The sequence below is a fragment of the Echinops telfairi genome, unplaced genomic scaffold (assembly GCF_000313985.2).
Source record: "Echinops telfairi isolate 266 unplaced genomic scaffold, ASM31398v2 ScPeMD7_8;HRSCAF=38, whole genome shotgun sequence".
Classification (NCBI taxonomy): domain Eukaryota; kingdom Metazoa; phylum Chordata; class Mammalia; order Afrosoricida; family Tenrecidae; genus Echinops; species Echinops telfairi.
Genome location: NW_022103905.1, coordinates 4,495,675 through 4,506,878, shown reverse-complemented (window position 1 = coordinate 4,506,878; position 11,204 = coordinate 4,495,675). Strand labels below are relative to the sequence as shown.

At 42.0% G+C, this 11,204-nt stretch overlaps 1 pseudogene; it reads left to right on the top strand.

Moving 5' to 3' along the window:
* Positions 1 to 3,806: 3,806 nt before the first annotated feature.
* LOC115868196 overlaps positions 3,807 to 11,204 on the top strand; it is a 67,742-nt pseudogene continuing 60,344 nt past the window's right edge.

Genomic DNA, 11,204 nt, shown 5'->3' with positions numbered 1-11,204 from the left:
CATCATGTCTCATAGTGGGGCTGGCCATGTGGTCCTCTCTGTGGACTGGATGCTCTAATTGGGGTTATCGTCCTCAAGGCCTGGTGGGCCAGGATGTGCTCCAGTCTCTCCTCTTCCCCTGTCATCTGCTCCTGTGTGCTCTGGTCAGATATATCCCTCTCCCAAAGCTGCAGATTCAGTGCCATCCTTTGAAATAAATTCTTCTCGGGGGAGGGGCAGGCATCCACTTAGTATTTGGTGCTGGGACCGGCCCCCCAGACCTCTCCACTGGTGGCATTGAATCCAGATATTCGCCGAGGAAAGACACTAATTCTACCAGCCCTCGAAAGTATGTTCTTGACTTGGTAGATGTGTTCACAGTGTCAGTGATCTAAGACTGATGGCCCACAATTGCCACCATGCTTGGATCGGTAGCATGGTCAATTAATACGTTGATTAGCTCATCTCATGGGTTGGTTAACATTGTTATTCTTAGTTTTTGCCAAGTTGATTCCAACTTCTGGTGTCCTTCTATAAAACCGAGCAAGTTGCTGCCAGTCTGCCACCATCTTCATGACCACTGAGGTGCTTGAGTCCACTGGGGTGGCCCATTGCGTTCATCTGTCTCATTGAGGCTTCTCTTTGCCTTCTTTGGTCCCCGATCAGAATGATGTACTTTTCTAATGATTGCCATTTGCTGATGTTGTGTCCAAAGTTAGTGCGTTGAAGTATCACCATCCTCATGTCTAAAACAGCCTTCTGCTCCTATTTCTTCTGAGAATGATCTGTTTGCTGTGTTGGCAACCCTTCATAGATTAACAGTTTTCACCAACACCGCAGTTTGCATATGTGAACCCTTCATCTGTCCTTTTTTATTTCCCACTTTCACAGGCAAAGGAGGTGAGGTAGTTAGTTTATTGTGCCAACCTGGCCGATAAACACACACAGGGTTAATTGAAGGGTGGAGGGATAAATGGCTCCATGAGCCTTGCCTTTCTAGTCCTCGAGTCTTTTGCTTTGTTATGGTCAGACCAGGGTGCAGCTGCCTTAGCCAGTTCCCTGCTTAAACTGGCAAGGCTCACTTCCTGCAAGACATCCCCAAGGAGAAGCCACATGGACCTACCCCGATGCAGCCCTGGGTGCTGGAGCAGCCATGTGGAGACCCCTGCCAGCGCTGAGATGCTTGCATGTTTACTGACTCAGTTTTCCTCCTGCAGTCGGCATCATAGTGTGTGTTTTGTGAGATGGAGGAGGACTTTGTGGATTGGTGTCGGACATATGGGTTAATCTTGGACTTGTGGGCTTCGGCAGCACTGGGTTGGGATGTTTTCTTGATGTGCACTTAACCTTTATGTAAAACTCTCTCTTATACATGAGTTTCTGTGGCTTTGTTTCTCTAAAGTACCCAGAGTAACACAGGAGGCTATTAAAAAGGGCCATGACTTAAGTAAGATGCACTTTGCTCACCAACGTGGCATTGTTACTTTTAAAAATTTAAGAGGCCTTTTACAGTAGATTTTCCCACTGCAATATGCCCCTTGATTTTTTGGCTGTTGTCTTCAGGGATGTTGATTGTTGCTCCAGTAGAATAAAAGCTGTGACAACTTCAATTTATTCCCTGTTTATCATCATGCTGTTTATTAGTCCAGTATGCTTTTTCCTGTTTTGTTTAAATTCAAATGTACTACTAAAGGACCGTTATCAGAACGTACTTCAATTAGTATCCATTCTCAGGAAGCAAGGTTGTGTCATTTCTACTTGTGTATTGGGAATTGTGGGCAAATCTTCCTAATGCCATATGCTTCTTGTAGCTTGGCTTCTCAGATTATTTATTCAGCATACAGATTGAGTAAATAAGGCAAAAGAATATGACCCTTCACTTAGGAACTCATTTATCAAGAGAACAAACTTTTTGGATTATCCCACATATGGATTCAGAATGTAACAATTTCTTTCCTATTCCTTGTAATATTGTATCTAATTTGGGGGACAAAAATTTAATATGACATTCAGTATATACATAAAAATGTTTTAAAATATGTAACTGGTGAACAAGGCATCATTGTACTGGAGACACTGGTTAAAATTAATACCGTGCTGCTCTGCCCAGAGTCCCCCTTCTGCACAAGGGAATGTTGTTCTGATTAATTTACTGGGTGGCATAGAGGCTGCCAATTTGAAGGGGGACCAAAACAAGAAAATGACTTTGTACAAGCCCAGACTGTGACAAGAGCATTTGTGCCAATTGGGCCATAGTCTCTGGCAGACCTTGTGGTACTGGTGGCATCTGTGGTAGGAAAAAATGCCATGTGGGGTTCATAGCATGCTCCAATAGGATAATTACCGTGCAGATCCTGGTGTTCTCAAACAAGTACATAGCCCATTACATCTGCAATGAAAAGGCAGCTTTTCTGGTATGTTACTTGATGTTGTCAAGATGGAGAATCTGACCATGGGACATTGACTGACCATGCAGCCAGAGCTGTCTGCCATGACCGTACTCTTTGAGACTCTTCAAGTCATAAATAGGAGAGCTCAGCATACTCCATGGTGATTTTCAAGTGATATTATTGGAATTAAGTTTGAAGAGAGCTAGAAAGCAGAAATAAATCTAACAAGCAGATTATAAGAACCCATTATGTTGTAGGGATATTTCTCCCTCTGCTTACATCTATGACCATGTGGGTGTTTAATGACCAACTGAGAGATGAGTAAGAAGGATGAAATTGGTTTCTGGATAGACCAGCTTGCGTGAAACAAAATTCGAAAGTTGATACACTAAATCTCTTCTAGGGAGGTCCTTAAAAGAGCACAATGAACAAAAATCCTCCCAATTGGCAGAACTCTAGGCTGTGTTCTTGGTCAGTCAGCCTAAAATGTTTTAAATGGCCTAAGATCAGAATATACACAATCTCAAGGTCAGTGACAAATGGCATGGCTGGTTGTTCAGAGCCTTGGAAACGAACATGTTGACAGATACAGGCAGAGGCAGACTTGAGAAGGGGTACATCAAGGTTCAATGAGTGTGGGTACGTCGAGGTTCAATGAGAATGGATGCAATGTGTGAAGCTGTTTCTATCTCATGTGAACGCCCATCCGAAAAAAGCTTACTATAGGTGAATGAGGGGAAAAAAAGTAGACAGATGACTTGATTAGTTGACTTCATCAAGCCTCTGTCACTGACCACCCCACTGTTGCCATGATGGGCCCCTGTTTTGGGACAGAGATGAAGTCTATGAAGGTGACAAAGGCCCCTGTAGGGTTCTTGGAGTATCCCACTCTTCAATATGGATTTGTTTGCAAGTGTTCTGAATGTCTCAACTTTCCAGCAATGGAAATGAATCAAGCATATCTAATGTAGCAGGATCTGTCCAGGAAACCAAATGGTCCTTTAAGGGCAAGTTGATTATATCAGACACCTTCCATCTTTGAAAAGCAGTGATTCTTTTTAACTGGGGTCAATACATGTTTAGGTCAAAGCTTTGCCTTTTCTGGTATCAGACTGCTCCACTTCCAGACCTCGTGTGCTTTATCCATTGACATCTGCTCCCTCTCAGGACTGCTCAGAATACAGCACCTCTTTCATAACAATAGTATGCTGGCAGTGAAAAATGACCATAAAATCTGCAGTGGCTTTCATACAATGCACCTATCTACAACCTACTCTTGTTTGAAAGCGCAGAGGTTACCGCTTTAAAACAGCTCACATAATCATCCTATATTCCTTGCTGCATCCTCAGTAGACAGAATGCATACATCTGGTAGCCAACATGTAGAAATTTGGGTGATCCCAGATCACATCACTCCCACTGATCCTCTTCGGGGACATGAACATTTTAGACTGTGGGTCTGCAGAAGCTGAGGATCTGGATACCTCTTCCAGCCAAGTCACTCGAACAAGAGGAGGTGCTAGGTGAGGGGAATCAAAGAAAAATAGCTGAGGGAGGGGGTTGAGGAGTGTCAGCTATGATCCTAATACCAGTTGCAGTGTTTGGAGGTGTAGTATATCCAAGAAAGAAAAACAAGCTGAATCTAACGGAATTGTTCCAAGACAAAAAGAATTTCCATAAGCATCAAGCACTTTTTAACATGGGCATTCAATGGATCAAGTACTTTTCTGTCCACATTCCCTTTTTTAAAAGTAGGAACTTACCTCTCAGCTATTTCACTAACTGAGATTATTTTGCCAGGGTGACAACCATGACTAGTTTGTGAGTGAAATCAAGACTGAGCTAGTCCCTGAATTTTGGACAACTCCAAAGTGCACTTCTAGCTCCAGAGTGTCTCCCATCAACCTGTAGATTCTACTGAGATCTCAAGGGGACACACATTGCAGGTCCGTCTCTCCCCCAGCCACATTCTGATTTCCAGACAGGTGTTCTAAGGGAAATCACCATGAACTCATTTCCCATTTCATAACTGTACATGTTTATTCCAAACAAAACCTGTTTGAAGATGCCTTGCAATCAGTTTGAGTTAGTTAATTGTGCCAACCTGGCCGATAATCACATGTGGGGCTATTTGAAAGGCAGAGGGATAAGTGGGTGGTGAGCCTCGCCTTTTTAGTTCTCCGGTCTCGTGCTTTGTGATGGTCGCACCAGGGTGCAGCTGCCTTAGCAGTTCCCTGCTTCAGCTTGCAAGATTGACTTCATACAAGACATCCCTGAGGAGAAGCCACATGGACCTATCCCGATGCAGCCCTGGGTGCTGGAGCAGCCGTGTGGAGACCCCTGCTAGTGCTGAGATGCTTATTCGTTCACTGACTCAGCTTTCCTCCTGCAGTCGGCATCATTGCCTCTGTTTTGTGAGGTGGAGGACTTTGTGGACTGGTGTTGAGTTAATGGGTTAATGTTGGACTTGTGGGCTTTGGCAGCATTGGGTTGGGATATTTTCGCGATGCACATTTTCTTTACAGAAAACTCTCTTATACACGAGTTGCTGTGGATTTGTTTCTCCAAAGTACCTAGACTAATACAAGTTGGTGGCCACAGACAAGTTGCCCCATTTAGGGTGTCTTAAAAAAATACAATCCAAACAGTGGCTTATGAGGGGGTGCACTAGGCTCGTGACAGTCAAGGCTGAGAGGTCAGCTCAGAAGGTCATGACTACTATTTTGGGGGGACTCAACAGGAGCCCTCGGTAGATTGTGTTGAAGAACCCGGGACAATCACAGGGGCTTACTGTGAGAACGGTTCAAAGGAAATTGAAAACTTTATTAGTGTGTTAGTGAGATGGTTTTACTTCAACATGAATTTTTATGAACGGGTAGGGGTGGAGTCCAACTTGTCAATCAGGCTAAAGCCCGATTACACCTCCTTGAGAGGATGACCTTTTTATAGCAAGAAACTAGGAACCTCCCTCTCTCGCTGCCCCTTTGGCCTTTTGGCCTGATGAGACTCTGCAGGTCTCCAGGGGTGGCCCCATGCAGGCCGACAACTCTGAGAGCTGTCAGCTCCCGGCCATGTGTCCATTGATTTGAATCCACGTCACTCTGCACCTACAGGTCTGATTTCCTGCTTCACCTTTCTACACCATCACAACCTGCATTCACGTTACTGTGAGAGGGCCCTGGCTTGCACGAGACTTGTGGACTTGAGTTGAACTGGGCTGGGATGCCTTCTTCATATAGTTTTACTTCTTTAGATAAAACTCTTTCTTATACATAGATGAATGTCACTGGATTTGTTTCTCTAGACAATGCAGCCTAACACAGCGGGTAGAAGAAAGATGAGGATAGCGGGGCAAAGTAATTATGTTGTCCTCTCACTGAAATGCACCTGCTCATTCTTCAAGCAGAGTAAGGGCGGTCCTATGTGAATTTTGCTGGAAAAATTCACCCCATCAGCCCTATAGCCCCAGTCGTGCAACCTCAGACATCTTTTTGTTCCCAAAACACAAATAATGTTTCAAAGAAATACAGTGTGAGTACTTCAAGGATGCCCAACCTGCCGTCTGATGTGACATAAAGTGAAGCAAACAGAATTCTTTGGAGAAAGGCTAGAGAGATAGAAATCCTTCAGTACGAAATGCATAAACTAGATGGAAGCTGTAGTGAGAAACAATTGATTCACATTTTGACATTTTTGTTACAGGAAACGTTCAATCCTTTTGTAGCAATACTATTTGACTTATCCCCAGTATACTGTGCGAATGTTATCCAACTCTCCATGGGATAATCTACTCCAGGAATGCATCCTAAAATACCAGTTCTAATTACAATGGACATGGTTATTCTTTAATCTCATGCCCAACTTGGTTTTGATTGGCCAACTAATCAAATCAATATGTCAAGATGAAAGCAAAAAAGAAGTAGGAGATTACTGAGAGATTGTCAAAACGGCCATTGGTAATTCTAATCTTGTCTAACAATTCTGTCCGGCACCAGCAATCTTTCATCTCTTGATGACTAATGGACTCAAAATAAACAGCCTGACAACCTTCCCCTTGGACGCCTTCAGGTGTCATTTTTCTTCGCATTTTAGACATGGTTTTGAGAGTAGAAATATAGTGCTGGCTGTTTTAATTAAAGTTTAGTGGGATAGTGGCCTTCTCCTGTGGAAATCTCTTGGCCTTCATTCCAGAATCAGTTCTGGTCATTTGTAGATTGTAGATTGAAAGAACATTGGTAGTCCTAGAAAACATGAGATGTCATCCAGTCAATTAATCCTGGGTATCCCATTGAATACAGGCCAAAGTCAAGGAAAGCTTGAAGTACTTGCCTTGATGTTGACCTTCACTGTGAAATTGATGAAGAGCAAATCCTGGAAGGAAATGTGGAAGTAATGAAGAAGTATAACTTCCTGCTTAATAAGAGAAAATCCAGATTTCCATGGTATTTATTAAAAACCCTGTGGGTCTTAAAAGAAAGTTATTAAGAATACTTAAATGAGTGCAAAGTTATTTTTATGTAGTACATGTTTTATTAGTTAAGTTTTATTTAGTACAACGTACGCATTGTACATTGAGTTCTCATAAACTATATGCATAAAAACTTAAGAGAAATGAAAGACCACTTGTCGTATTTCTTGTCCAATGATGGAAATGATTCTAATGGTAGTGCAAAAGAACTGTGAAATAACACACTGAATTCCGGAGAGACAGGATTTATAGAATAATTATTTTTAGATCCTGAACAAGAGAACTCATGGCCGTTGAGTCTCTTCGACCTCACAGCAGCCCTCCAGGAAGCAGGTGTCCCATCTCTCCTAGGAGCAGCTGGTCTGTTCAAAGAGCAGACATCTCAGTTCACAGTGAAGCCCTTAACCTCTGTGCCACCAGGAATCTTCTTCTTAAACCTACAGGGAGCACACCTGTATTCACGCACAAAAGACGGAACCTGAAGCTTAGCCCCTTCGAAGAGATGTCTGTTTGAATGAATTTGCTGACATCGGTGTGGTCAAATGAAAATCCAGGAGGCGTGTATTGGTTTGATAAGCTACATGAGACTTTTCTAAGTTGCCTGGTCACAAATGACAAGTCGAAAGTTGGCATTCAATATTCTAAAGAGGTATACTATAACAAAGAGGAGAATATGGTACAAGAAATATGAGCATTTATAAGCAAAGTTCTCTCCCTAAGCATGAGCTCTCTTTCCATGTGAACTCATATTTATGCAAATTAATGAGGGTGTGATGCTTCACATTCACTTATCATAAAGTGACTGGGTTTTCTTAGCACTCAAATAATTAAAAAAAAAACAGAAACAAACCCCACCGAACCTCTCCTTCCATTCCACAGATTACTTATGGAAGGAGGAAGAAATATACAGAGTGCGAATCAAAAAATGTAGTGCTATAAAATTACGGAAACCTCTATTAAACAAAAATATTAACGTGGAATGGCATAAAAATTACAATGTGAAAAAATGACATCTCCTCCATCTAGAGCCATTTACACACTTGTGAAGGTGGTTTTGTCTTGTCTTGACCCATTCGCTGAGGAAGCCTGTCCCCTTTGACACAGACCAGGCCTGAACAGGAGGGTTGGCGTCCTTCAGGGACTCAGCTCTTGTTCCTTTTCAATGATGTTTGAGTTTGTGGAACAAAAAGAACTCTGAATGGGAAGGTCACAGCTGCAGGGTGAACGAGGTCAAGTTTTTCAATGGGAGCCTTTGCTCTCCTCAAAGAATGACCAGGCACGTTTTTGTGAGGGAAAGAAAGAAAGAAACATCTCGGGACATGTTGCCTGGCCTTTTTCCCCCCAGTGTAATTTTCAATTTTTCTTAAAACTGCTTCACAATAAACCTGCATGATTGGCCTATGTCCCTCAAGAAAATCTGTCAATTTTATCTGTTCAGAACCCTCAAAATACAATGGCCGTAATCTTCTAAGCTGACCTCTTGAATTTACCTGGTCCGGCAGATGTGCCGGAACTCACGTTGGTTTGATTTGTAAGGCGCTCGGATGAGACTAAGTCAAGTGTATTCCTGAAAGAACTTGTCTTCGGCTGCCTACCGTGACCAAAGAGATATCTTTGAGCATGTTTTGTTCAGAATAAACCCATGCAAAAAGGAACTGGAATCCTAGTAGCAATATCATTCCTTCAGCAATTAGAATGGCTGTACCTGAAAAAATTACATCCGCTTCAAATTAGCTAAACAGAGATATAACAGATGTTCATGTCACCAACAAGAATTTTAGGGGCAGGGAAATTCCAAGGTTCCTTCTGTCAGCTCTATGAGTCAGTTTTTGTGTGGCCTCTTTGACTGTCATCATTCTTCATCTTTCTTAAAGTGTATCAAATGTCACATTTAAGACTGTAAAATGTCTGCTTTGGTTGTGTATTTCAAATCTTTAGTAAGCATAAGCCAAAAGCAGATATTAGGCAAGACCCTGCATTCTGTGTCTATTTATGAAATAGGAAAGCTTTATGAGAAGCTATAATTATACATCCCCCCTTATATTTCATTAGCCTATGTTATTTATTATTTTTCACATCTAAAGACATCACTAGAAATGGATGTGGAATCATTATGACTGGCCCACATTGTTCAATCCCCACACTTCGGAAGAGGCCAGGAAGCCCAGGAAGAGCCAACGCCCAGCCAAGTCAGGTGCTGCTTGCATGGAAGTGTGAGGTGTTTTTATAAGCTCCTGAGTACTGAAGAAAAAAGTCTTCAAATCACTGGGTGTCCTGCTAAAAGTCTGACCGACTGCTTTTGTTCTTGTTGTTATTGTAGTTGTTGTCTCGACCTTATGAATTATTAAAGGCAAACAATTATTGGCCACAAAAGAGCTGATTTAACTCTGTTTCCTTTCTACTCCTGTGATGTGATAAATAACATCCTTTTCCAATTAGTCTCCGAGAACTAACATTCTAAGAAATTTCATGGAAAATATAATAACACGTTCTAACTTCAAATAGCTTCAAATTTAACTTTGGACCATGCCAACATTTGTTATTATGCATATAAGAATATAGGATGTGGAGTTGAATGCTTATTTATAGGGTAGGTAACAGAAACTGTTTCTATTATTTCAGAATTTGAGCTGCATTCCCAACCTGAAGACAAATCATTCTGATTTTGTTAGGGCTGCATTTTCTCCATAACATAGTCTTGGAAACTCTTCAATAGAAGCCCTGCTGGTGTCGTGGGTTATTAGTGTCACTACTAACCTCAAAGTCAGCAGTTCAAAAACCACTAGCTGCTCAAAAGGCTGAGGTTTCTCTGTTCTATAAAGACATAACTCCTGCCCTCAGAATCCCAAAGGGGCAACTCTCCTCTCCAGCAGGTCACACGGAGTCAGAACTGGTGTGGTGGCAGTGAATTTTTGCTTCCCAACACATTGAAGTATATTGTATAGACAGGAAATACACAAACCTTAAGTGATCATATTGGTAGATCGTTCAAACTGAACACCCCACCATTAACCACCATTCTGATCAGGAAGAAGAGTATTTATAGCATGCTGGGAGTTCTTCCTCAGCCCTCTTCCAGTTTTGACATATCTCTCAAGTATAAACACTATCTTGACATCTAACCTCATACATTATATTGGCATATTTAACAATATTAATGTATATAGTCTGCTGCTTCTAGCTATTTTTTCACTCACTGCTAAATACACCTGGAGTTTTTCCATTTGTGTCTAGTTTTATATTGGGCAAATACTTCTTCCATTGTATTTATTCTCTCTTACATCAGTGAAATTTGAACTTTGAGTAGTGTTAACTGCTGTCTAAGCAGTCCCCGACTCTTAGTGACCCCAGGTGTTACATGCATAGGGTTTGTTTGGCTATAATCTTTATGGAATCAGTTTGTCAGCCCTTTCTTCTGTAGCATTGTTGTGTGCATTTGAAAGTCTGTCCTTCAGGCTAGTAGCTACTCACAAACTACTCACAACACTCATGCTTCTAGTGCCTATGTGGAAATGCAGGTAAAATTATCTTGGTGAAATATAAATACATTTCTCATTACTACATGCCTGCAAGTGAAAATGCTTGAGCATAGAGTATACATATGTTCACTGTTGATGTCTTCGTATTGTTAGTAAGTGCCAGTTGGTGCCTATTCACAGAGACCCTTTGCACAACAACAACAAAAAATACTGCCTGGTCCTGCACCATCCTCACAATTGTTATATTGCAACTCATTTCTGCAGCCACTGTGTCAATACATCTCTTTGAGGGACTTCCTTTTTTCCATTGACTCTGTACCAATATGGTCTTCTTTCCCTGGAACTGCTGTCTTGTGATAATATATCCAAAGTACACAAGCGAAAGGCTCAGCATTCAAGTTTCTAAAGAACATCCTAGAGGTTTGATCAACTGCAATGCAGTTGAGTGGAATTATGGAGAGCTGATTGATGGTCGAAGATGATAGTGGGGTAGGAGGAAAGTAAAAGGAACATTGGGCATCTACTCAAGCCCTTCGTCAATGCAAGAACTCTTTGCTCTAATAACCTAGCATTCTGTGATGCTCACCTTCCTGACATGGCCACTGAAGACAAAATGGTGCATAAGCAAATGTGGTGATGGTGCCTAGCTCTTTGCCGATATAGTGTCTGGGGTCTTAAAAGCTTGAAGTTAAATAAGCAGCCACCTAGCAGGGAAGCAACAAAGCCCACATAGAGGAAGCACATCAGCCTGTGTGATCACCAGGTGTCAATGAGATCAGGTATCAGGCATTGAAAAAGCCCAATCATATTGATGCAAATGAAGAGGGCCTGTGTGGAGGCCCAAAGACCATCTGTAGGCAATAGATGGGTCTCCTCTCAGAAGGGTCC